Here is a 6,000-nt window from a genome sequence, read left to right as displayed (position 1 = left end):
TAACAAACATTGCACAACTTAAAGCCAATTTCATTCTTCTTCAAGAAACTCACTTGCATTCAAACAAAGCAGAGGAATTAAAAGCAAATTGGGTTAGACAACAATTCCATGCTAATGGCTCCTCCAAATCAAGGGGAGTCTCAATCCTCATATCCAAATCAACTAATTTCCAGCATAAAGCAACATATAAAGACCCATTGGGTAGATAGCTATTTATTAAAGGAACAATTGAAGAAGAAATAATCACACTTGCCTCAATATATGCCCCAAATAAAAATCAACTAGAATTCACTGAAAAAACTTAAAATATTTCAGGAAGGGGAAACGATTATAGGAGCAGATCTTAATTATATAATGAACTATAATCCAGATAAATCCTACTTTAAACAAACTAAACACACATCCAAAAAACCCCACACCAAGTTAACAATAATTAAAAACACACAATTGCAAGATATATGGAATCAAATGCACCATCAGGAAAAAGATTATACCTACTACTCAGCTAGACATAACACACATACCAGAGTAGACTATATCTTTACCTCTACTACATTAATGAATTGGGCTGTTAATGCACAAATAACTACTATAACATGGTCAGATCATGCTTGGGTAAGTTATACATTAACATCTACAACTCAAGTCTCATCAGGAAGACATTGGACATTAAACAAACAACTACTATCGAATCCACAAATAAATAGAAAAAGCAGTTTTGGATTACATAAAGGATAATGATTCTCCTGAAATCTCTCCACAAATAAAATGGGATGCTTTCAAAGCCGTATTGAGAGGGCATTTGATATCGATATCTGCCTTTACGAACAAAAAAAAAAGAACAAAAGCTAGCAATCTTAGATAAAATAAGAAACTTAGAACAACAACATAAAAAATCTGGCAGTAATAAAATCCTCCAAAAACTGCAAACAGAACGTAAGTTACTTGATGCTTTTGAAATGAATCAAATCCAAAAAAACCCTATTATTTTTAAAACAAAAATACTGGTATCATTCACCCAAACAACTTAAAATCCTATCATGGAGAATAAAAGAGAAGAAATCTTTTAAAATGATCCCTACAATACAAGACACAAAAAGCCGAACACACAAGAAAACAACAGAGATAGTTAAGGTATTTCACCAATTCTATAGCAAGTTATACACATCTAAAAAACCAAACAAAAATACAATTCAAAATTTCCTTCAATTACACAAACACATCAAGTGAATAGAAGGGGAACATCAACAATTTCCAGAAAGACCAATCACAATGGAAGAAACCCAAGAAGCCATCTATAATCTGAAAAATAATAAAACGTCAGGACCAGATGGGTTCCCTTCAGAATTTTATATACATTTTGATACAAAAATTGCACAACTACTAACAGATACATTCAATAATATATTGGAAACAGGTATATTACCACCATCCTGGAACAACGCTACGATAATACTAATCCCTAAACAAGGGAAAAACCCGCACTCACCAGCTTCTTACAGACCAATATCCCTGCTTAACGAGGACTACAAAATTTTTACATCAATATTAACAAAATGTCTTAATACATCTATAGGTCACTATATTCACTACGATCAGTCAGGATTTATTCTTGGTCGTGATATCACAGACAATATATTCAAAACTTTAAATATACTTGAGTTCAGTAAGCATTTAAAACAAAATACACTATTATTATCTTTAGTTGTTGAAAAAGCTTTTGATTCCCTGGAAACTAATTATTTACACTCTCTCCTCCAATCTATGGGCTTTGGTAAAAAATTTAGTAGGGTAGTCAAGGCAATCTATTCACACGCAAAAGCCAAAATAAACGTAAATGGCAAAACATCAGAAGAAATAAAATTAACTAGGGACGAGACAGGGATGTCCCATCTCACTTTTGCTATTCTCAATTGCTCTTGAGCCCCTTGCAGCAAGCATACATGAGCATGACAAAATTCATGGCATTAATTTAGATACCAACACATACAAGTTAAGTATGTTTGCAGATGATATGCTGCTTTATCTCTCAAATCCTGAAGAATCCCTCCCATACTTACAAGAAACACTGGACAATTTTGCCCAGATTTTAGGTTTATCAATAAACTCTTCCAAATCAACCATACTACCTATAAAGGTCTCACCTCAAACCAAAGAATCTCTGCAACGCAGATTCAAATACCAATGGGCATCAAATTATATCTCTTATTTAGGTATTAATATACCTTCACAATTAAAATACCTCCTGAAATACAAGCACTATCAGAAATTTAAAGAAATCAAAGCTGATATCTACAACTGGAACAAGCAGCAGATTTCGTGGTTTGATAGATTCAACTTAATTAAATCTTTTATTTTACCTAAATTAATATTTTTGTTCTGAGCTATCCCTTTATCGCTTCCACCAGATAAACCAAGGCATTGGCAAACAACACTGAACAATTTTCTATGGAACTACAAGCGTCTGAGAATTGCCTTTTGGATTTTAAAACGAAAAACAAAGCACGGACGATTTAACTATCCTGATTTAAATCTATACACACATTCAATATGCCTCACTAATGCTCTCCAACTATTCAGGACTGGTACCCGACCTGACTGGATAACAACTATTCAGTCATTGATTACCCCTATGTCATTTCAAGAACTATTATGGTGCCATAAAAGTAATTATCCACCCAAACTTCGGAATAACTTTTATAATAGAAATACTCAAAATATGGAACAAATATAGAATAAAAATTATTCCAAAAAGATCACGTTTTTCCACCTTTCTCTTGCAAGATTGGTTTCCCCCAGTGAAAGATCAACAAACAAACAAATATCGGAAAAACCTAAATATCACTAGATTAGTAGACATATCCTCCAAAAAAGGCTTATTGACCAAGGGAGAACTGAAGGGAAAAGTAAACACAACCATACCCTGGTTCCTATATTTCCAGTTATCTCACATGACATCTAAAATAAAATTAACAGACATACTCTGTTCCCCCATGACTGAATTTGAAAATTTATTAAATCAAGTATCCAATGGAAAAAGAAAAGGCCTTATAGCCAAAATATATAATATCATATTACTAACTGAAAAATCAAGAATCGCTAATTTCCAAACAAAATGGCAACAAGACTGTAATAAGCTTTTCCCAACAGAACACTGGAACCAGATTTGGTCATCTAAACTGCTTAACACTCTGGAAATCAATACGAAACTCCAAACATATAAAATAATCACATGATGGTATCACACCCCAAAGAAACTATCTGCAATAATCCCAATTTATTCACCACTTTGTTGGAGGAATTGTGGGCAAATGGGTATGTATGCTCATTGCTGGTGGCTATGTCCATTAATAAGCAAATATTGGGAAGATATAATGCATCAAATTTTCATAATAACCAACTATAAGATTCCATTTACCCCACAATTAGTCTTCTTAGATATATGGCAAACCATTGAAATCCCCACAATTAAACGAGAATTGATATCGACGCTTTTAACTGCTGCAAAAACTTCAATAGTTTTTTTTGCCATTTTGGGCTCAATTTCAGCCCCGAATGGTCAGGATTGGGTCCAAAACAGATAGGTGGAGTGTGGCATATGCAAAGCAGTTATGCTAATGATACACTTCTGGCGATGTCAAGGGGTGTGGCATATGCTAATGAGTTATGCTAATAAGTTATGCTAATGAGTTCTTCCAGCTCTTTTTCTACAAAATAACCCCTGGGTGAGGCTATCCAGGTTGAGAAATTCCTGGGGACTTGGGGCTGAGCCTAGAGAAGACAGGCACCTCAGTAGGGTTTAATGTACTGCTTCCAAAGCAGTCATTTTCTCCAAGGGAACTGATCTATATCATCTGGAGATCAATTTTAATTCCAGGAGATCTCCAGGCCCCACCTGGAGGCTGGCAACCCAAAGGTTATCTCAATAGTACCTTTCAACTGAGACCCAGAAATAATGTCTGATGACGCTCTAGCATTTTCCCCAAAAGCTAAACTATCAAGTTTTGGAGGAATGCTAGAGCATCACCCCCTCCTCAATGTGGTGACATCACTTCCAGATCACACCAGAAGTGGTGTTGTCATGCTGGTCAATGCTAATCTTCCCCACTGCAAGTCCCATCTTCCCTATCTTCTGCCAGTTGCCAGGCTGTGCCTGTGATCTTGCTCAATTGCAGAGTAATACCTGCAGAATGCTCTACTCAAGTGAATGAAGCTTTTATGGCAGGGCACAGTATTTCATACTTTACATATTTACTTTCATAAACACTGCTGGGACAGTGGTGTAACCTGGAAGCCATGCAAAATACAAACTGTCTCTTATTATGGTTTGTGTTAATACAGGATTTTAAAAAATTACTCAAACCCCGAACTCCTGGAAATTGACAATATTTTGCCATTTGTGTATACAGTTTCTAATCTACTCTATTCTATCCTGCCAGTACAATGTATAGGTAGAGTGAGGGTGAAGACAGTTGTTCGTAATTGTGTGGCACAAATCATCACAATAAAAAGACATTCCTGGGCTAGTGAAGCAGAACAGTGTTCCTGAGATGCTGGGAATCAAATACAAGGCAATAAAGTGCCCATTCAGGGAAAACAAAGGACGGGGTGATAATAGAGTTAATCTCAGACCACTACACAAACAAGCACTACTGTTCAAACTAGAGAAAGATAACATAGCAAAAAAACCCCAATGGAACTAGCCTGGAGTGTCTAATGCTGCCCGTGTGACAAATCTAATATGTTGCTATGTGACTTGCAATTAGAGACCTGCTGCTGTATAATTAAGCTTCTGACAATATGTACTTACAGATGTGTCTGTGCTTTCATTTATAAGCACTGCTCAGCAGGCACTTAGACTACAGGCTGAAAAATGGCTCAAAAGATCTCATTGGAACCATAATTTTTAACATTCCAGTTGAAGGATGACAAAAATCCATTTAGTTGCTATGTTTTGGAGATACGTACCCCCCTCCCCATAACATTACCTTGTACAGCACTATCTCATCTATGTATCTGTATCTATACTGATCTAGATCTGTATCTTTCATCTAAATACCTTAAATACAGCTAGCTGTAAGAAAATGACTATAATTGGTAGTGATGGCTTTATATTTTAAACAAAGCTACATTATAGACAATCCAGAGAAAATGGCTCATTAGTCTGTCAAAATCAGCCTGCCTAAAATGTGTCAGGTTCGTTATTATATAAGGAAGTGAGGTGATGGCCACTCATCCTTCAGCCCAATGGATTTACATAGTTATGTGAAGATAGTGTTCTGGAAGCCTCACTCAGTGTTAAAATGAGAGTTATCGTCTTTCAAACTCTGCATCATGTATGAGGCAAGAGCGCTTGACCTGGGCACCAGGCAGGCAGGCGGATCACTGGTAGAGCAGACACAGGAAGTCCAGGAGTTCAGCCAAAGGCCAGAACCAAAGAACCGGTCAGACAGGGGGGCAGACAAGACGGAGAGTCCAGGAGACAGGCTGAGGTCAGAGTACGATAAGTCTAGCAGATAAGGGAGCAGGCAAGAGGGAGATTCCAGGAAACAGGCCAAGGTCAGAGTCCAACAGGGCAGGGCAGGGCAGGGCAGGGCAGGGCAGGGCAGGGCAGGGCAGGGCAGGGCAGGGCAGGGCAGGGCAGGGCAGGGCAGGGCAGGGCAGGGCAGCATTGCTTCCACACAGGGTGCTGCTCAGCCTCTGCCTTTTATGCTTCTCCTAACTAGGTGCAGGTGTTGTCTCTTCCTCTGATAGCCTTGCCCTGTGTTGTGCCTGTAAATGAGCACTGCTCCATCATTCCCACACAGCTGCCTTTTGCCTTGTTCTTCCTTCTCTCAACTGGCTCAGGTTTCTCCTTAGCTCTGTGGGAGTCTTCCTTCACAAACAAAAAGAGTCCAGTAGCACCTTTAAGACTAACCAACTTTATTGTAGCATAAGCTTTCGAGAATCACAGTTCTCTTCATCATGCATCTGACAAAGAGAACTGTGATTCTCGAAAGC

Source organism: Eublepharis macularius, chromosome 4 (genome assembly GCF_028583425.1).
Source record: "Eublepharis macularius isolate TG4126 chromosome 4, MPM_Emac_v1.0, whole genome shotgun sequence".
NCBI classification, from domain to species: domain Eukaryota; kingdom Metazoa; phylum Chordata; class Lepidosauria; order Squamata; family Eublepharidae; genus Eublepharis; species Eublepharis macularius.
This window is presented reverse-complemented; position numbering follows the sequence as displayed.